Source organism: Sminthopsis crassicaudata, chromosome 1 (assembly GCF_048593235.1).
Source record: "Sminthopsis crassicaudata isolate SCR6 chromosome 1, ASM4859323v1, whole genome shotgun sequence".
Taxonomy (NCBI): Eukaryota; Metazoa; Chordata; class Mammalia; order Dasyuromorphia; family Dasyuridae; genus Sminthopsis; species Sminthopsis crassicaudata.
In genome coordinates, this window is record NC_133617.1 from 712,816,020 (window position 1) to 712,839,196 (window position 23,177).

General features: G+C 34.0%; 1 pseudogene; it reads left to right on the plus strand.

Annotated features, from left to right (window-relative positions):
• The first annotated feature begins 814 nt into the window (after positions 1-814).
• On the plus strand, positions 815-17,520 carry LOC141551394 (small ubiquitin-related modifier 2-like; annotated as a pseudogene).
• Positions 17,521-23,177: the final 5,657 nt, after the last annotated feature.

The following is a 23,177-nucleotide window of genomic DNA, read 5'->3' on the forward strand; positions in this document are numbered from 1 at the left end:
AAGAGGTCACTTCCAGCTGGAGGAGGGAAGAAGGCTTTTCAGAGAAGGGAGATGTCTGAGCTGGGATAAAGAAGGGAGGTTATGGATTACCAGTTTTGTAGATTGCCCACATTTTCATATGAATTGGTCTGCCTCAGAACCACCCAGAATGCTCTTAATTTCTCCCTGCTGTTGTCAAGACAGCAACTGGGGAATATTCACTAATCATGGCATAAAACACAATTAGGAAGGAACAGCTGCTTCTGTAACATCACCTACTGTATTTCAAATCCCCCAAAGAAAATCTTTCTTCTCAATTTGACCAATATTTACTTAACACCTGTTCTATGCAAAATACCCTGATAGATGCTCATGTGAATGATGATCAAACATTTGAGGAGTTTTTACTGTAGACACTACTCATCACTGAGGATACATTTAGAAAAAGCTAAATAGTCCCTGCTCACAGGCAGTTCACACTTTAATGGGGGAAGACAACAAAGGCAAACTGATTTGCAGGGAGCTCTGAACGTCCCAAAGAGCTCTGTGGAGGGTCAGATAGGAAGATCCAAGGTTCTTTGGGTCATATCAGTAAGTTAGATGCCAGTGTTGGGACTCTGCTGGGCAGGTGAGAAGGCTTGAAGGACACTGAGAGAATTATTATTGTTGTTTGTCCTTCATTCTCCTGGAAGACTAATGATATCAGGGAGGTGATGTCATGGCTTACAAGGGAATTGGATTTAAATAAGGGAGGGCTGGGCAAAGTCTCCTGTATCACTTTCTCTTCCGGAGCCATATGGGGCCAATGGCCTGATATAAATCAGAGTAACTAGAGATGGCTCTGGATGTAGTGGGAGACCATGACCTTTATAAAGTAAGATCTTTAACAGGTCTCAGTTTGACTAAGGCAGCTGACCTTGGAAAGAAGCAGCCAGACAAATGGTAAGGACTATTGTTCCTCCATGTCATTGGAAGTAAAAGAATTGATGACTCCCAATTCATTCAATCCATGTGAGCAGTCTGGTGATTTCAGGAGGTGGGGGGGAGTAGTGAAACAGGTAAGGGATGAGTGCTTCTGGTGAAGGTAGGGTTTTCTAATCTTCCATTCAGGGAAAAATATAGATGACCTAAATTTGAGGGAAGGAGAAAGAGAAGATTACATAGGAGATGAATTATAATCTGGAAGGACAATAAGGATGAGACAAGAAATGGGTAGATATAATTGAAATAAAAAATAAAACAGAAATGCACAAGATAGACATGAACATAATTCTATGTAAAATCCAATAGGCAAAAAAAATCATTTCTGATTGGGTGATAGGGTGGGGATGGAGGAGAAAACATTTGAGTATAAGCTTAAAGGTTGGTTAAAATATCTTAATTAGAGAATAGACAGGAAACATGGGCATTTGAGATATGGAGAATGGTATCACCAAATGCAAAGAAACAAACAAAACAAAATATGACGTATACTGGGAAAAACAAACTATATAAATTGGAAGGGATAAAAAAAGGAAGCGACTGTAGACAGCTTTGAATGCTAGAATAAAGAATAGTTAGTAGGGGCCACTGAATTATTTTAAGTAGAGGAATAGAATGTTCTAATCTGTGTGTTGGAATGATGAATAGATTAAAAGGTAGTGATATTGGAAGCAGGATATTTACATTAGTTAGTTAGGAGGTTATTTTTAATTTATTAATTTTATAATTATAATTTTTTGACAGTACATATGCATAGATAATTTTTTTACAACATTATCCCTTATATTCACTTTTCCAAATTTTCCCCTCCCTCCCTCTACTCCCTCCCTTAGATGACAAGCAATCCCATATATAATAAATGTGTTATAGTATATTCTAGATATAATGTATGTGTGTAAAACCAAATTTCTTGTTGCATGGTAAGAATTGGATTCTGAAGATATAAGTAACCTGGGTAGAAAGACAATAGTGCAAACATTTTACACACCTTTCCTAGTGTTCCTTCTCTGGGTGTAGCTGATTCTGCCCATCATTGATCAATTAGATCTTCTTTATGTGAAGATATCCACTTCCATCAGAATACATCCTCATACAGTATCATTGTTGAAGTGTATAGTGATCTTCTGGTTCTGCTCATTTCACTCAGCATCAGTTCATGCAAGTCTCTCTAAGCCTCTCTGTATTCCTCCTCCTGGTCATTTCTTACAGAACAATAATATTCCATAACATTCATATACCATAATTTACCCAACTCTTCTCCAATTGATGGGCATCCATTCATTTTCCAGTTTCTAGCCACTACAAAAAGGGCTGCCACAAACATTTTGGCACATACAGGTCCCTTTCCTTTCTTTAGTATTTCTTTGGGATATAAGCCCAGTAGTAACACTGCTGGATCAAAGGATATGCACATTTTGATAACTTTTTAGGCACAGTTCCAAATTGCCCTAGTTAGGAGGTTATTTTAATGATCAAGATAAGAAATAATGAAGTTCTGGGGCAAAATAGTGGCAGTGAAAGTGTTGTGAGGTTGGTCTATTTCCCTAAATCTTAAGAAGTAGAAGGCTCTCAATAGTACTTAGAGTAACTTTGTTAGCATTATTTTTTAAGACATACTGAGGATGCACCTGCAAGCTGGCATAACTTGCCTAAATTACAAGGCTGTTACTAATTTGGATAAATAAAGGGTATTAGTGTTGAATAAAAGAGGGGGGCAACTTAAGAAAAGAAACCCCAGCTAGGATGCTTAATAAAGGTTATGTTTTGGATGTAGCTTCCATTGTATCCTTCAATATTGGGCCAACTTAATATTATAGATTGTTGTACATTCATAAAGTGGATCATATAATGAAATGGTTGGAAATGAAGTATAGATAAATGTGTAGTTATCAGGGTATTAAGAAAAGCATGCCATAGGAGTGTTGGGGGTAAGGTGAGAAAGACGGCAGAAGAGACTCTGAATGCCTACTGGAATGATAGGGTGAAACATACAGAACTCTTTGACATGGGGCAAAAAGCTTCTTAGATATGATTTTTGAAGCTTTCAATCTATATTGTCCCATGTCTCTCAATGGGACATAATGGAAGGAGATGATGACTGGCACCCTGGTTTGAAGATTAACAAATGGAGAAAAGGGGACAAAGACAAAATCTAGTTTGGAAATAAGAGGAAATGGCAGCCAATTGTATGTGATAGGAGGTAAGAGTCAAAGATGGAATCCAAGGTTTGCACCAGTGGTGAATAGTGGTTCTACTAAAAAAAAAAAAAAATTAAAACTGCTTGGGACTAATTAAAAAAATAAAAAATTAGAGCACTGAAATACATTAGAAAAGGAAATAATAGATAGAAATATGAACTCAGCTCAAAGTCTGGGAAACCTGAAAACTTCAGCTACTTAGGAAAAGCTTCCTCTTTAACAAGAATTTCTGGAAAAATTGTGATGTGGTCTGGCATATATTAAATTTGGACCAATTTCTTCACCTGATATCATAATACATTCAAGTAAATGTATGACTTTAATTTTAAAGTCAATATCATAAAAATTGCAAGTTGGTTATATACTTTTTACAGTATACAATGCGATTGTATATACAGCATATACATACACACATATACAGTATATATTTTTTATTTCTATGGCTGAGGAATGACTTCTAAACCAAAGGACAGAGGTGATTATCAAAGAAAATAGATCATTTCAATGAAATGAAATTGAAAAACTTTGTCATGAATAAAACATGCCACAAGAAAAAGAAAGAAACAAGTTGACTGGGGGGAAAAAAAATTCTTTTTTATAAAATTTCTTGGATATTGTTCTGATGTCTAATATGTATATATGTATGTATATATACACATACATAACACATATATGTACTCATATATATGTATGTATACATTATACGTATATAATATATACACATCCAAATACTATACAAGACCTAAAGTCTGGATCTCCAATAGGTGAGTGGACAAAGACTATGAACAAAAACTTTGCAAGCAATTCTCAAGAGAAGAATTGGAATTGATTAAGAAATAATGCTCTAAAATATGCAAATCAAAACAATTTACATTTCATATTACACCCAGCAAACTGACAAAGATACTAAAAATGAGATTGGTGAGTACTGAAAGGACAGAAACTGACATTTAGATTGATTGAAATGACTGAGGAAACAAAGGTTTGAGCTTCCAAGCATAAGAATTTATTAAGCAATGCATACCGCTTACAAAGCAAATCAGAACCAGACCTCCTTAGCTTGCCACTGGACTCTGACAGATTTTTGTCTATTAAAAGGAAACAAGAGAATATAAACCAGAATACAAGATAAGGTATTCTGATTTTTAATTGGAGGAAAGATTAAGGACTTCCCAAGTAGGGAAGGGATAAGTAAAGAGATATAGTTCCCTGAATTAGAAAAAGAGGGGGCCCAATCCCCCCATGTATCTGTGTTTAATCAAAAAAACATGGAAACAGTAACTGATTGACCATTACAGGTATAGTTTCCAGATAAGAAATATATGTTGCTTATAGTATATAACTGTGACAAATATCTTTGCATCAATATTGAGATATAGGACTGGGTTTCTGGTCAGCATAACCTAGGTTCTTAATGAAGTGTTTCTAAGCACTAGGTAGAGATAGTCTGCCATACAAGGCTAGTTTCAAATTTTACAATACCATTTTTATGGCTGAATAAAGTTTTCTCACAAAACTGAAATTGTACTGGACCCATAATTGAAAAGAGAGAGAACTAAGCTTCAGAATTGAATCATAAGATGGAGTCAATGTTCATTCAATTCCCACTGCCCATTAATGGACTGTTGGTTGAACTTTGAATTAGTGTACCCATTCTGGAAATCAATTTGTAGTTAGGTGAAGAAAGTGACTAAAATATAGATGTTCTATGAATGAGAAATCCCAATAAAGTTGGTAATAAAAAGAAATGTCTAATGTATCCCCAAATATTTCTAGCAGCAACTGTTGTAGTAGCAGAGAACTGGAAATAAAGTAGATATTCGTTGGTAAGTGGTTAAGTGATTTGTAGCTTATGAGTGTGATGGAATGTTCTTAGGCTTGAAGAAATGGTGAATATGATGATTCAAAGAAGCACAGGAGTACTTCTTTTAATTGATGTAAAGAGAAGTAAGCAGAACTGGAAAAACTTTGCATACATATAAACACTTAATTACAATCATTTGATTCAATACTATGAAATTGTAATAATTTAATCTGATCTTAAAGAAGGTATATGAGAAAATGTCCTTCTTTTAAGAGGTAGGGGGTATAGGTATATTTCACTGCATATTATGTCAGACTTGATATAATGGTTAATTTTGCTGAATATTGATCACTCAGTGGATCATTGGGCTTGGAGTCAAGAAAACCTCAGTTCAAATATGGCTTCAGACTCTTACTACCTGTTGGTTCCTGGGCAAACCATTTAACTTCTGTTTCAATCCACTGGAGAAAGAAATGGTAAACTATCCAGTATCTTTGCCAAGAAAACTCCATGGACAATATGATCCACAGGGTCATGAAGAGTTGCATATGACTGAACAACAAAATTGCTGAATGTTTTTTATAGACTTTAAAAAATTCTTTATTATAAAAGAGGGCTCCCTAGGAAGAGTAGGCGGGAAGAATAAATTGTGAAATGAGGTAATATAAATACAAAATGCAAAAAATAGGGATAGGGACTTGGGGTTTATTGGTAAAGGGAATTTCTAGATAGAGAAAGTCCCTGTGGAAATGCAAATTAGCACTGTCTCTGCAAGATAGGAAAAAAGGCCTTCAATACTCCTGAATGTAGCCCCAAGCAGATATAAATTGTAATTTAAAATGTAAAGTATAATTGGGAAGGGTTTAACAAAATAAATAATGATATAATAAAACATAGATAATATTACATTTTAAAACTAAGTCATTATATAGCCAAGCAAGTATCCTCATGTATAGTTTAGTGGCCCATTTCTACTTGAGTTTGATGCTACTGGCCTAGGACATCAAGAATCAGTGATTTGCTGAGGTTTTGATGTATTATCAAAAGACAGAGATCAAAGAAACCCAAACCTTCTTCTTTGTTTTAAAGGAAGAGGAAAGTTAGGTGGAAGAACAGCCTTCAAAGGAGGGAAAATGAATTTGTTTTCAAAAATGTTGAATTTAAGGTGCGTGTGAAGAATCATGAGGTCTAAATCTCAAGAAAGAATATGGAAATCATTTGCATAATACTGACTATGGGAATGGCTAAATTTGCCAAGAATGTACAGAGAAGAGGGAAACAGATAAAAACTTATTTAAGAGAGTGGCAAGAGGATCCACAGACCAAAATGAAGAAACAATAGTGAAAGAGGGAAAGAAGGCAGTTCATCAATAGCATTGAATACTTCAGAAAGGTCAAGGCATATGAAGATCAAGAAAGAACATTGTGTTTACTAAACAGAAGGTGATTAGTAACCTTTGAGAGAGTACTTTTAGTAGAATAGTGTGGCCAGATTCCAGATTGTGAAAGGTTGAAGAATAAATGGGGGGAGGAAATAGGAAATTCAGGGGTGGACACCTAGTTTGCTGGTAAAAGGAAGAAGAGACAAGAGAAAGTTGATGGATTCAATCTTGCAATTCAACACACTTTGATTTAATGGCTGCTTTGTGTAAGGCACTTGGGATACAAAGTTGAAAATCAATAGTTCCTCTCTTCAAATCCTTTTCTAATAGGAGGGATATGATAAACACACAATATAAAGTATTAAATACAGGTAAATTATAAGCAGGAAAGAGTAATCCAGAAAAAAAATCATCATAAGAAAAATGGAAGGAGCATTTTCATATGGGAATGGGTTGGATTGGGGAACCTTCAAGGAGGAAGCAACACTTCAGCTGAGCCTTGAAGGAAGAGAATGATTCAATAGGCAGGAGTATAGAGATGGTGCATTCCAAGGATGGGGGGATAGCTTAAATGAACACAGAAAGTCTGAATTGATAAATAATTTATGAAGTTATAAAATAGGGATAGGTATGCCCAGTTCTTTGGGTAATCTCCAGGAAATGGAGAGGTAATTACATTTTAATTAAGCACAAAGGATATGGGATCTAAAAGACTATATAGAGAAGCAGTAAAAAGGGAGCAGAGGCAGATGGCAGCATGAATATAGGAAAAAACATAATGACAGGAGGCAGTGTGGGGAAAAGAATGAGAAGAGAGAGAGAGAGATAGTCATGTAACCATGACTTAAAGTGGGGATCACTTGGCAACATGGACTGAGGGGAGATAGAAGAGAGCTGGAGATGGTAGGGGCAGGCATTGAAGTCTCCTTAAGTTTTTTTGGCGGGATTGGGGGGAACAGACAAATTTCTATCTGTGTTATGTTGGGGTTAAGATATTTAATCCATTTTAAAACTATCAGTAAAACTTCAAAGTAGTCATCTCAAAGTCATCAGGATCTTTTTGATGTTTTGCTGGTCTGTCTGGAGCTGTGGGGGTCTAGATTTTGTCTGGATATGATAAATGTAGCTTCAGAACTTTGACAAGTATCATCTAAATGGTTTCTTCTGATTAATCACATATTACAAGAATATGAATTTTGGTTAACATAAGAAACAATTTGTAAATTATGCTCCTTTGATCTTTGGGATGGTTTGTATGTGACTTCCCAATTCCCATTTGCAATCATTTCCTGTTAAAATTTACTGTACTACACTAGACAGAGTGGTGGTTAGGTGATTAGAATAAGATGTAATTTTAGTTGTAATAATTTGATTGTAATATAGGTTTTCATAAAGCAGGATGGTTGAAATATGGTGGGGAAGATTAATTGGAACCAGTCTGTGAAGTATCTGCAAAGCCAGGAAAAAGGAGTTTGTAGTTTATTTTAAAATGTAGGAAGACTCTTGAGCAAAGGCTGTCCCATAAATGACCCAGGGGAATGACATTATCTAAGTATAATTTTGAGAGATATCTGAAGAATGAGGAGGTGGAATAGTCTCAGGGTATTATGAGTAAGAAAGGAAGACTACTTGGGCTGAATCCTGAGAACTTCTGGGAGGACATGGACAATAAGTACACAAGATGGGCAGGTAAAACTGCAATCTGCATAATAGAAGAGAATGTCAACAAATGAGACCATAGAACCATCTGAATATTTGAGGTTGAGGGTAAACAGACCATATTGGTAGGTAAAGGTAGAGATGTGTTGTAACCAGCTTCAACTGGTGAAAGTTGGCTGATAAATTTTCAGTGTAAATATTTACACTTTGGATATCAGCAATGAGGGTGAATAACAACAGAGCTGAGACCTCTGGACTGGAATTTGAAAGACATTAAGTGAGGAGTGATGAAGGAACCACACCTATAAGTGTTTAAGGGGTGACAGAAGAGAAGGGTATGTCTTTTTGGACATGAAACTCTGCTTTCCTAGGGATAATTGGTATTTGAATTACATTTTACATAGCAAGCTTATTCCCCACAACTAATGGCTAGAGTTTTGTAGGCATGATAAGAAATCAGAGAAATTCAAGAAAAACTCTAGATTGTTTCTGACTATTTGAAGCAACAATAGAGGGAGGGCTGGAAAACATTTATACACACCCACATGAATATAAACACATATTTTAACTATTAAGAAAGGAAGTTTTTGGTAACAAAAGTAATAATTTTTTTGAATCAAAAAAACAATACACTTAATTATACAAGGGAAAAAAAAGATTTTGCTAAACAAAATGAAGTAACCTTTACAATTAAAAAAAGCAAGTAGTTGATACCATTATGGCAAACATATCAGATAAAAGTCAGATACCTAGACACTATATGAACATATGTGTGTATGCCTATGTAATTAATATGAAATGGACAAAGACTGGCCCCCTCATCCCTGGGTCAAAGGGCCTCAGGCTTATAGGAAAATGGTGCTTAAACTAAATTAAGGGAAGTATTATGTTCAGACTGGGCCCCATCCCCTGGTTCATGAGACCCCAAACTTTCCGAGAAGTGTCTGTCTAATAGAGTCAAGACATCATTGCAAAACATGCTGACAGGTTCCGTTGTGTGCTCACTCTCGTCCAGACAGTTCCCCATTGTAAACGTGAAACTATGTCAGTGATTCCCAAAATTTGTAACTGTAAGGCTGTACCTGGATGTGGCAAATGGGCTTAAAAGTGTACCTCACTAAAGGTTCAGGGTTGATCTCTACTAGCCTGTCTAGTGGGGGTCAGTCGCCGGCTGGCTAATAAATGATGCTTTAAACTGAATAATCTGGTCAGAGCTGTCTATCTCATGTCAGTCCATTTCAAATACACATTCCCTAATGGAGCCATTTTCTAAAGATATAAATTCTTAATTACTACATGAAAAGATTAATGGATTTCCATACAATTCGAGAAATACATACCAACATAGCCATAATCTTATGTCCACTAGAATGGGGGAAAAGAAAAAAAAAAAAAAGAAAGAAAAACTATCTAAATGGGGGTTCTGTTGAGAAGAAGGCACCACAATCACAATATTATGATACTTATTGTAATATTTGTATAATGTGGGAAGTTAGGTGGTACAGTGAATAGAACTCTGGGTTTGGAATCAGGAAGACTCACTTTTATGAGTTCAAATCCAGGATCAAACACTTATTAAGCTATATGACCCTGCACAATTCACTTAATTCTGTTTGTGTAAATATTTTTGAAAAGCTGTTAAGTCATAAAACAGATCATGTCTTTTAAAAATCATTAGCATAATCAGATGAGTAACAAAAATAATGAAAATGTTTATTTTAATGAATGCTAGTAAGTTTAATAGGAATGGTAGTTATATTTTATAAAAATATTTTTTGGATTTATTAATATTTTTGGTTTTGTTATTGAAATGATCAATATGCTTATAGTTTTCCTAATACTGAGTCAGTTTTGCATTCCTGCTATAAATCCAACCTAGTTATAGTGTGGCATCTTTGTGATATACTGCTGAAAAAGCAATATATTTGGTATTTTATTTAGACTTTTTGCATCAATATTAATTGGTGAAAATGGTTTATTTTTTTTCTTCTGTTTTTGTTCTTCCATTTCAGATATCAAAACCATATTTGGGTCCTAGAAGGAATTTGGTAGGATCTCTTTTTAAATAGTATTTTATTTTCTCCAATGATATGTAAAGACAATTTGAGTTCTATTTTTTTTTAACCATCTTTTTCTTTTCCCTTTCCTAAAATGGTAAACAATTTGACATGGTATACATGTGGAAACATGTAAAATATATTTCCATATTCGTCTTGTGAAAAAAGAAAGAGACCAAAAGAAAAAAAAAACATGAAAAAATTAAGAAAGTGAAAAATAATATTCTCCAATCTGCATTCAGACTGCATCATTTATTTATCTAGATGTGAACAGTGTTTTTCATAATGAGTCCTTTGGAATTTTTTTGGATCAACATATTGCTGAGAATAGCTAAGTCATTCATAGTTGATCATCATGCAATATTGCTGATACTGTGTACAATTATCCTTTGGTTCTGCTCACTTCACTTTGTATCAGTTTCCAAAATTTCTGAAATCATTCTGGTCATTATTTTTTTATAGCACTATGATATTTCATTACAATCACAATATTGCATCTTGTCCAGCAATTCTACAATCTTTGTGTACCTCCTCAATGTCCAAGTCTTTGCTACCACAAAAAGAAGTGCTACAAATATTTTTGTACAAATAAGTCCTTTTTCCTCTTTTTGGGATCTTTCTGGGATACACACCTGGATCAGAGGATGCAGGCAATTTTACAGCCCTTTGCACATAGCTCCAAATTGTTCTCTAGAATTGTTGGTTCAGTTTGCAACAGTTGGATTTCTTGTTTACTTATTTTTAAAATAGCTTATATAGTATATGAATTACTTGTTCTATAAATGTTTGATATTCACTTATAAGTACTTGGATCTTTTTCCTTAAGAAGCTGGTTTATGGATTGTTTAATTTATTTTCCTAAAATAGGATTAATTAGGCATTCAATTTTTTCTTCTGTTAATCTGGGAAATTTTCAATTTTGGGGAAATATTTATCCATTTCACTTGGGTTGTTAATTTTATTTGCATGTTATTAATAAAATAACTTTTAATAATTGTTTTAATTTCATCTTTCAGTATTCATTCACAATTCTAATTTTTGATATGGAGTTTTTTATTTAAAAAAATCAAATTAATCAATTGTTCACATAAAGTCAGATCTAGTTTACTTATTAGTTGAGTGTTTATTTTTCAGCTTTCAATTTTATTATTAACTCCTTTGATTTTCAGGATTTCTAGTTTGGTGTTTGATTGGGGATTATTAAATTGTTCTTTTAAAATTTCTTTTTAATTTGCATGCCCAATTCATTGATTTGCTCTTTCTCTCTTATTGATTTAAGTAAAGAGATGTACATTTCCCCTCAAGTACCTCTTTGACTACATCTCACAAATTTTTGTATGTTATTTCTTTGTTGTCATTATCTTTAATGGAATTTGATTGTTTCTTCAATGTTTTTTTAAACCTAATCATCCATTAAGGATTAGATTATTTAGTTTCTAATTAATTTTAATCCATGTTTCAAAGAACCTTTATTGACTTCAATTTCCATTGCATTATAGCCTGAAAAGGATTAATTCAATGTTTCTACTTTTATGCATTTGTTTGTGAGGTTTTTACCCTAATCCGTGTTCAGTTTTTGTGAAGATATTATGTACAGCCTAGTAAAAAGGTATAATCTTTCTTCAACATTCTCCAAAACTGTTGCATATTTCACTTTCTAAAATTCTACTTATCACCTTAACTTTATAATTATGATTGCTAATTATGTATTTCCTTAATCTTATTTTCTTTCTTTTTATTTTTTTTTTTAAACTGGGTTCTCTTCTCAAAAGTCTGTTTTGCCTCCTTTAATCTAATTTCCCTTTTAATTCCTCACACTCTTTGTCCTGGCCCTTCCCCATCCTACTTCCATGTTGAGTAAGATAGATTTTTTATTAATTGTTTTCCATTTACCATCCTACCACTTCTCCCTGCAATGTAAAAATCTTCCTTATGCTCCTCTTTCATGTGAGATAATTTTTGCTATTCTTAATCTCCCTTAATTCTGTCATATCTAGTGGAAAAGTCATTTGACGTTGAAGAGAAAAAAATGATCCAGAAACAAAATAATAATTGAGGAGATTTGTCTTCTTATTAGCAGGCCAAATGCATTGCTCTTAACCCTACGCCTTTATTTATATATAAGGAAGCTGCTGACTTGAATGATTAACTGACTTTCCCAGGGAGAGACAAGTAGTAAATGAAAAAGGCATAATTTGAACCCAGGTTTTCTGATTCTAAACTTTCTCTCCTCAAAATAGTATTGTGTGGAAATATCTTACAATCCATATATAATAAACTGAAAGTGAATATGAGACATAAATATAAAAGATCATGTCATAAAAATTATTGAAAGCAACAAGCAGTACCTTTCATAGTTATCTTTAGGGTTCTTAACCAAACAAAAAATTGAAGAGATAAGCAAAAGATAAAATACATAATTGTAATTGAATAAAATTTTAAAAACTCCTATCCAAATAAAATAAAAAAGAATAAACAAAAAGAGTAGAGTAGAAAAGTATTTGTATTACATTTCAAAGGTATAAAAATATGATATTAAAGATATAAACTGAACTGGCACAAGTATATGACACCAAATGCCATTCATGAGGTAGTCAAAAAAGACATAAACAGGGGCAGCTAGGTGGTGCAGTAATTGAGTACCAGTCCTGAAGTTAGGAGGAACTGAGTTCAAATGTGACCTCAGACACTTAACACTTCCTAGCTGTGTGACCCTGGGCAAGTCACTTTACTTCAATTGTCTCAACAACAACAAAAGACATAAACAATAATTTTCAAAATGACACATTACATATGATCATTTGAAAACCTATAAATTGGCAAAGATAAACACAAATGGAAAGAACCAGTATTTGAGAGGCATTTTTTTAATTGGTCTGGCCCAATAATTTGTTTGTATCTGCATTATTCAATATTATGAACTTTATGTCCTCTTCCTAATTTTGAAATGTATTTACTTATTTATTGTTGAACAAATTTATGTTAAATTACTTAATTAAAAAAAAGAGAATGTTAGAGGCAGAAATTGGGTTGGAGGTTTGAGAAGGAAAAAGAGAATTTTGGACAGTCACTATAGGAAATGTGACAGGGGCTTTTAATTGCTAAATCAAAAAAAATTTTTTTTTGCTGAGTAGTAGTAATAGTTCTAATGAGTTTATGCAACATAGACTTAGAAGAAATGAAATCTGCTTAGTTTCATAACTTTCTCCAGCACTGTTTAGGAGCCCAAGAGCAGCATGGGAGAAATTAGATGATAGGAATTACTCTGTATTTGGGATTGGTAGTGTGACAACAGGGCAGGAATCTAAGCAGATTAGAAGTGATAAACTGGCTGAATAGAGACATTTGAGGGTAAAGAACTGGAGAATGAGGACAAATAGCAGATTTTGTAAAAGAGGTGGAAAGAGGAGAGATTAGGGTCAGGAAAGAATTTTAAACTTCAGGATCTTGGAGATAGCAGAGTTCAAAAGAATGATGGGGTCCACTGAGTGGTTGAAGGAAGGAAAAAGCTAGAGCTCTTTGGAATTGAGGAATTTAAGGATATGTGATGCTGAGTATTATAATATTATAGGTTTCAAGTTGGAAGGGGCCTCAAAAATAATGCATTGGCCAAGGCTTTTATATCAAAGAAAAATAAATCCCAGAATGGTTGAATGACTTGCTAAAGGCCAAATAGGTCATGATTAGGAGATTGAACTCAGATCCTATCACAACAAATCCAATTCTTTTATTGTACCATGCTTTCTCCTACAACATATGATGTGCTGAGAGTAAGGAGAACCCTTCTTTCTTCTTGTTGATAAACCTTTAATAGGAATTGGGTAGCTGGATAAAGGAGATGTCATATTGAGTCTTTTATTCTTGTAGGAAGAGGGAAACACTAGGAAGGCTGAAATTAGCTAATCTAGATTATTGGGAGTCTCAGAGTTTTGATTAAAATGTTCTTGAACTGGAGTACTATCATGAAGGCTGAGTCTCTAATTCCCTTCTTTCCATCCTTTGTGTTCTCAAGCTTTTTCCTTTGATGGCAGCTTTAGAGTTTTTGACCAGCAAAAGGATGAAAAGTTTATAGTACTATCATGACTGATCTCATCCCCCAACTACTTTCAATGTTTAATCTTATGATAATTTCAGGTGGCTACTATTCTTTGAGGGAGGAGATTTTTTTTTCTTTTAAGAGTGAGAATGTTATGTTCAGTTCCCACAGTCCTCTCTCTGGTTTTAGATGCTCTCTTCATCACAAGATCATTGGAACTGGCATCAATCATCTCGTTGTTGGAAAGAGTCGTGTTTATCAGAATTGATCATTGTATAATATTGATGTCGCCATGTGCAATGTTCTGGTTCTGCTCATTTCACTTAGCATCAGTTCACATAAGTCTCTTCAGGCCTCTCTAAAACCATCCTGCTGATCGTTTCTTATAGAAAAATAATATTCCACAACATTCATATACCATAACTTATTCAGCCATTTTCCAACTGATGGGCAGCCACTCAGTTTCCAATTTCTTGCCACTACAAGTAGGGCTGCCACAAACATTTTTGCACATGTGGATTACTTTCCCTGGGAGGGGATTTTTAAGAATTTTGCATGCAGGGAAAATCCATCCTTCATTGTATAAATGTTAAAGAACATTTTATTTCTTGATTAGTGGTAGAAGAATGCTTACATCTGCTCATTGTCATTTTATATGTGTATATATATATATATATATATATATATATATATATATATATATATATATATATATATCTCATGTTGCTGAAGAATGGTTTCCTTTTATTTCACATACAGCCTCCATCTTGAATGGCCCAAAACATTTGATGGCTTTTTAACTTACTAAACTCGAATTGACTGGGAAAGAATCATTTTTATAGTAGCAAGAGTCCTAGCAATGAAGTTAGATGATTTTCATTCTTGGGCTGGCTCTAACAATAACCAATATGATTAATCATGGATATGTTACTAAATTTATTATTCTCTTCAATATACTCATTTTTCCATTATCATCCCCATATGTTTGCTCACAGCAAAGAAGCTCACCATTTTCCCAATCATCAAAGCTTAATCCTTGGATGTTCTCTATTCTTTGCACCCACATCCAATAAATAGCCAACTGTTGAGGATTCTGTCTCAGCATCGCCTCTTTATTGCTACTTCCAAGGCACCACTCCAAGTTAGCTTTCCTCCTATTATATAGAATCAGCTCATCAATTCTCTTAAGGTTCCTAAAAGGTAAATATGAGACAAATGAGAATATGTTTTAAGTTTCGAAATATCTTGGAGGAGGACAACGTCTACAATTTCATTTATGCTGGGAGTTCTTGTTGAGTAATTTTTTCTACCATTATAGAAAAATACCTTCTTTGGTTCTATTGTTCTAGAGAGATTGTAAAGTATCATGTATTAGAAGAGATTTGTGACCCAAGGTCTTTTTTACTCTGAGATAAGCTCTCTATCCACTATGTGACAATGCCTGTCCTTAAGGATGATAGAGAAATTGCATTAGAGAGAAGTAGCTTGACCAAGCAGTGAAGGTCACAGCATTTAATTTTGAATTGGAGTCTAGTCCCAGGGAAATTTTCATGGTTTGCTCTAGAGGAAAGTTACCCATGTCCCAAAGTCAACTGCCAACTCTATGAATTAAGAAGAGAGCTGTTAAGATTGGGGGGGGGGGGGGAACAATCATTAATTATATATGGTTTAGGAAGAAAAGAAAAGAAACATTTTTGACAGAGGGTATTATGGCATCTGGCATCTGGCATCGAGCAACGGATTGAATTCTGGATATGCAAATAGTTGACATTAAAGATGTCTGATAGCATATAGTAGGGGCTCAGTAATAGGAGCTGGGATTCCCTGGAGGCCCAGGGAGATCATGAAAGGATTTCAATTATGGAAGAATCCAATGACTTAAACAGGGTGCATGTATCCGGAGATAATAGTTACATTATACAAAGTTTTCTGGTTATCTCGAATTCCTCAAACTGGTTGGATTTCCCTTTTAATCTAATGTTCAAAAATCTAACTAGTGCTTGGGCAGATTTATATCATGGTCCTTGGGAAGATTTATATCAGACTTGCTTAGTACTATATAAACAATTTAGTTAATTTATTTTTCTGGTAAATCAAGCTCTCAATCATTAATTTCTCTTCAATTTTTTTCAAGCTGTTAAGAAAAATAAATTATCAGTAATTGCTAGTAACGGTTGATTTGTGTAGGATTATCACTGAAGTATAAAATGCAATTTGGAGCCTCATTATGATTATTATTCCATTTCTTTCATTTAAGATGGTGACCTTCTAATTTATAAATTTAAGATGCTTATTAGATAAATGTTAAAATAGAGCTGGTCTAATTATCATTATCTTTCTCTGGTTTCTTGTTTCCTATTTTGTTACATAACCTGTTATTCCTTGACATGAAGAATGTCAGTATTTATGAGTTTGCAGAACTACCAGAGCCTGGAAGTTTACAGAAGGCACTATTATTTTTCTCATTAAATTCAAGGGGAAAATGTTTCAGGACTCTATAAGAAATTGACACCATCTTTTTATTCATGAAGAATTTTTGCCCCCATAGGTCAGTATGGGAAGTTAAATTCATGGAAAGTTAATTGAAAATGGTGCCCTCTAGAGGCTGCTTGACCAACTTGGGAAATTAATAGAAGATTGAAGAGAAACATAGATATGGGCACAAGACATGCTAGATGTGCCACAACACATCCTGATGTCTCAAAAAGAAATTGATCCTGTGGTACTTTGGGGCCATTTTTTTAAAAAAGAAAATGGAATGGCCTTTCTTGGAAAGCAATTTGAAATATATTTGGTATTTTGATAAATTCCTGAAAGCTATGTGGAGTTAGGATAAGAAATTGACTAATATATCCATATTTATAGACCAGAGACCCCAATACTAAGCATATGCTCCAAGAAAATCAATAATAAAAAGAAAGATTCCTATAGATACAAAAACATTTATAATAGTACTTTTTGTAATCAAGATTTGGACTACTCTTTTTCTTCCTCCTCCTCCTCTTCCTCCTCCTCCTCCTCTTTTTCTTCTTTCTCATCATCACTACCATTATCTTCCTCCTTCTCCACTTCATGTTCCTGCTTCTGTTCCACTTCTTTTGTGAAATGGTGACTAAGGATACTCCTGGACTCACCATGGCCAACAAAAAAGCATAAGGAAGGAATCAAGGCTTAAAATAATGACCACATTAATTTGAAGGTGGCAGGGTAGGATGGGTTGGTGGTGCAATTTAAAATTAAGAGATGCACACCTCTTTGTAAACTAATGAAAGCCTATTGTGAATGACAGGGTTTATCAATGAGACAGATCAGATTCTGATTTGATGGGCAACCAATCAATGAAACAGACACATCTGCACAATTGAAAATGGAGGATGAAGATACAATTGATGTATTCCTGTGGGAGACAGGAGGTATTTATTAATATAGAACCTATAATTTTACTTCAAAACTATGCTCCCAGGGAAAACAATACCTTCACAATTAGAAAACAAGATTTGGTTCATCCACATCCTGTCTACTGCAGTGTAGTTTTCTCTCTTCTTTGATTCACTTCCACTTTTCCTTTCTTGTTCATAAAGTGACTGATGTATGTGCACAGGAAAAATGCGTATTTTTTGGTAACTAAATGGCTGATGGTATGTTTTTATCATCATCAAATGGAGAAATGGAAGGGGAAAAACTGAACTGGTTCTGTGAATATATCCCTTTTCTCCATAAGTGGTAGGCTCATTCAACTTTTATCTTTATTTTCCAGTAAGTTATTTTGCTCTCACTGTTTGACATCAAATAAACCCCCACAAAAATCCTTGCATGCTTTGTTTGATTGGATAATTCCCAATGTTTTCTTTTATCATTGTAAAAACAAGGACAATTTTATAATTTTTTTATATATAGCTATTACATGTAGAGCAATCTCTGTCTCTCAGTAGGGATAAATTACTATGAAAATTGATCCTAGATAGTTTTCCCTTCAAGTCAAATATCTTGTTGTTTAAGAATTAGACTTATTGACTGAAGAATGTCTAAACTAATTGTACATAAGTGTAGTGAAATATTACTGTGGTGTTAGAAACAATGACCATGATTGAATAATAAAGTAGCATAAGACGATTTAAAGGAACTAATGCAAAATGAGGCAAGGAAAACCAGGAAAATTGCAAATGACTGTAGCTGTATAAATGAAAATAATAACAAACCTAAACTTAATGCTATGAAAACATAATGACTAATTTTGGTGCCAAAGAAACAATGTGAAAAGGGAGTAGCAGTAGTAATTTGACACTTTTCTTTTGAGACAATAATATATTCTAGGGCATTAGAAAATGTTTCTGTAGGGATTATCAATTAATTAATTTAATTAACCAAGCCATATAGAGTCATTTTGTTATAAATAGGTTTGTGAAAATATACCTTTTGTTTTGCTTTTATTGTTAGGATTACAATGAAAGCAGAATAGTACAAGAAGAAAAAACATTGGTTCTAGAATTAGAAGATTTTGATTCTAATCCTACCTCTTACTATCACTATCCTACAGCAAATCACTTAATTTCTGTGGTCTCAATAGTGAGTTTTCTGATCTTTACAATGGGGAAGTTGGCTTAGGTGACCTATGATAGCCCTTTCAGCCTTGGATCTATGATCACAATTTTATAAATTTATAGCTTTCAAGTATATAGAAATTCTCATTCTATATATGTGTACATATTCACAAAATATTATTGTTGTTGTTGAGTTTCACTTGTGTCCAATTCTTTGTGACCTTATTTGGGGTGTTCTTGGCAAAGAAATTGGCAAAGTTCATTTTTGCAGATGAGGAAACAGACCAACAAAGTTAAGTGACTTGTTCATGGGAATCAGAAAAAATTCATGTAGGTGATATTACTTGAGCTGAGCAAATAATCCAACTGCCTTTGACTTCCATTTTTGACTCTTGAAGCTCATTGATCTTTCTGGTGGCTATAAAATGGCTTGTTGCTCTTTATTTTTGAGCTATATTTGTCTAGAGACTTCCCTGATATATTTGATCCTGAATTCCCTAGCAAATATTAAATTATGAACATGGATACCTCCCAGCCAGACTCCTTTTCAGGGGTTAACAAGCTATCTTTCACTAAGACTTCCCCTTTCCTGCTACTTTATTTACATATAATTTGTTTAAGAGGCCTCTGTTAATTGCTTCAGGTAGTTGTGAGATCAGACATAGGGAGCCCTTCATATATACCTAAGAATATCTTTTACAGAAAGAAAGCAGTTAGCAGTTAAGATATTGGTTTATTAACTTGACCCAGTTAGTGTGATATCATATGATGATGAGCTCTGTAATAGTGAAGGAGAATAAATCCACATAGTTGGAAAAGTAAAGACTAGAATAAGATCTGAATCCTCCTTCTCAGGACCAACTGTTTAACTCCTCAGATCCTTCTATAAACTCCATTGTTTTTGGCCCAAATCCTAAAAAGAAGGTTCTTAAAATAAAAGAATCTAGAATTATTTATGCTAATCTAGAATTAGTATATTCCCTTTAAATGCTTAGACCCAACTCTGGCTTTGTTTCACCTATTTCCTTAGAGGTTCGATTATAGGAATTTATCATGCTGGCATCTCCTGTGAATGACTAGGATACTTTCATGGCAATTCTGACTTAATCTCTGTGAGCTTTGGCTTTTATCCACCAACTTTTGTAGTTTTGACCAATTAAAGAGATGCTAAACTTCCGAAAGACAAAAATAATGTTGGTTGTATTTTTAAAGCTTTTATCTGCTTGAAATTAAATTAGAAACATGAACAGTCCTCATATTGGTGAAAAATGGATTTAAAAATAAAATTATCCATGTTTCAAGTGCAGGCCTTGATGCTGGGGGAGGTTGAGGTCAGTGGATTGCTTGAGTTTCAGGAATTCTGCAATTGGTCTAAGGCCTCGATGTCCATTCTAAGTCTGGCATCAATATGACAAACGTTTTGGAGTGGAAGGGCACTAGGCTGTGTAAGAAGGGATTAATGTAGTCAAGTTGGTACAGAGCAGATCAAAATTTTAATGCTTATCTATACTGGAATCCAGCCTATAAGTAGTCATTTACTTTCAGCCTGGTTGAGATTGGGAGACCCACTTTCAAACAAATGAGACAAAAAGACAACAATTTAGAGGCAGATTCACCCTTATTTGGTTATAAATAAATTGATTAATGTATAGTCTGTATGGTCTGCTTAACAAGAATTAATGCATATATTATGTACTTTTTCCTTTTCTTTGCCTTCAGATTTTTTGTGCTAGTACTAATGGAATATTAAAAGGTATAGAGGCAAACCTCCAGAATATTATGTATGTAAGGGGTTGAGGGATTCTTTTTAAAAGAAAAAATGCAGAAATACTGTTTTTAAAAAAAGTGTGAACTGATTATAATCCAGCAACTGACTCAGTTGAATACCATTCCCTTGACTCTGTTGCCTCCAGAAATCTGCTGGCCAAGTGTCAGGGGCTAGCTGAAGCTTTTCTTATTTTTTTATTTTTTATTTTTTATTTTTTATTTTTTATTTTTTATTTTTTGTACTTAGGCAACCAGGAAGCCATTTTAATTGCTTAAAGCTTGGTCCCTGATGCTAGTTAAGTTTAAGGATAGTTCAATACTTTTGAAGAAAAACCTAGTCTACATGAGGCAAAGCCTTAGGATATTGCTCTTACCAGAGATGAATAATAGTACCCATTGATTGTTGGAAAAATCAAATAAGATAATGTGGGTAAAGCATTTTATAGAACTTAAAGCCTTTTATAAATGTGGGCTATAGTCTCTGCTGCTCAGACCTCATCTAGAGTATTGTATTCAATTCTGTGTGCCATATTTTTTAAAAAAAGCAAGAACAAGTGAAAGCATTTCTTGAAGTTAATGATCATTGTGGTGAGAAGATATGGAAATCATACAATTTGAAGAATAGTGGAAAGAAGCAGACATGTGAATTGATAGAGAAAAGATTTAGGGAGCATATGAGAATTGCTTTATGGGAATTGGTAGGCACTTCCAGTGTGATTGGGATTGGTCTATAAGCTGCAATTCATTTTACTTTCTTCTGTTTATTGGATTGTGCAGCCTATATGTCAAGGTTGTTACTTTCTTTGTACTTTGAATACCTTAATTTGAAGGATGCCTATTTTGCCTATTCTCTTGGCTTTTGAATAGCCTTGATTTCTGAGTTTTGGGCAATTTAAGTTTTAGCACTATTATATTGTGGGTTCAATGGAGCCAACTGACATTGATTTGCTCCTAAGGAAAAATTGATTGCTTTTCATGAGTGGGCTTCAAAAATTGTCACATTCAGCTTTGACACAATTCTCATATTAAACTGGATGCAGTATTTCCTCAAATGTGTATTTCATGGAGATGTTAGGAGATAGTAAGGACTTTTTACCTCCCTTTAAGTCCTGATCACTAAGGCAAGTATTTGTAGAAATCAAACTCAAGTGTACCAGGGCCAAATCTAAATCTAAATCTGAAACAATGTATTACTGCCTCAGACAAAATTTGCTAGTCATGTGAAACTGGGCAAGTTACTGAACTTCCCTCATCCTTAGTTTCTCATTTGCAAAATTGGGATAATAGCAATTATCTTACAGAGTTGCTGTAAGGGTTAAAATGATATAAAATATCTTTAACATTAAAGAGCTACTGGATACTACCCCTCCCCCCTTCTTCTTTAAAACTCTCTTTACCCTGGATCTGTGAATATAGTATTGACTAGGCTCAGTCCTGGAGAGCCTAGCATCTAATTGGAATTGGACTCCTTCTATGTTCTTATACTTCTCAGCCTCTGATGTGTCCAGGGAGGATAGAGGGAATTTATATATAGCTATTTTTGTGGTTTGTATCTAAGGATTCCTCATAAAGTTGAAGTAGAAATGTACTCCATGTACAAAGTAAATAATATATGGCTAAGACATGAATATCCTATGCACAAAATGAATATTAAACATAAAATATTCTCACAAGAGCACATAGACAACAAGACTTAAACTAAACCAACATTAGTAATAATAATTGTTAAACCTGGCTGTTTAAGTAATTTTAATACAATGATCCATGACAATTCTAAAAGACTCATGTGGAAAATGCTATCCACATTCAGAAAAATATCTATAAAGTTTGAATGCAGATCAAAAAATACCATCTTCACTTTTTTGTGGTTTTAATCTTTCATTTTGTTTCTTCTTTCACAAAATTACTATTGTGGAACTATGTTTACATGATTACATATGTGTTTTATATATATATATACATATACATATATATACATATATATATATACACACATACATATATATACATATACACACACACACACACACACACACATATATATATATATATAATTGATTGCCATTATGGGGAAGGAGTTAGAGGAAGGGAGAAAAAATTGAAATTCAAAAACTCCTAAAAATAAATATTGAAAACAATCTTTATATGTAATTGAGAAAAATACAATACTATTTATCTATAAAATAAAACCAAACAAGTGAACAAAAATGGTGTTCATCCCCCTAATTTTGCTAGGATTTACAATGCACAACTTAATCCTAAGGATAGAGATTAGGTGGGCAAGTTAGAAGCTGTCTAGCTCAAATTTCTATGTATTCTGTGACTAGTCAAAATGATTACCTCTATCTCCTCCCCCTTTTCTCCCCTCCCCTCTCCTCTTATCATCTCCATATCTCTACTCTCTCCTCCCCTCTCATCTTCCCTTCCCTCCTATCTCTTCCCTTTCTTCTCTTCCCCTTCTAGGATTGCCTTCTTTCATATACCTTTATCTTGTGCTACAGAGGTTCTTGTTGGTACAAGTTCATCTTAACTACCTACATATAGTCCTTGTCCCCTCTAGCTAATTGTGGACAAAATTATGCAGCTTTATTTTTGATTGAAGGAGGTAGTGTATATAATAGTCTGGCAAGGAATATGATCCAGAGGAAAGAGCATTCAAATCAGTCTGTTATGTATGTTCTTTGGAGTTCAGCATGTTAAACTGTGGTTTGTAACCCCATATAGGGTCTTATAACTCAATGTAGGGGGTCATGAAATTATCATTGATTATCAG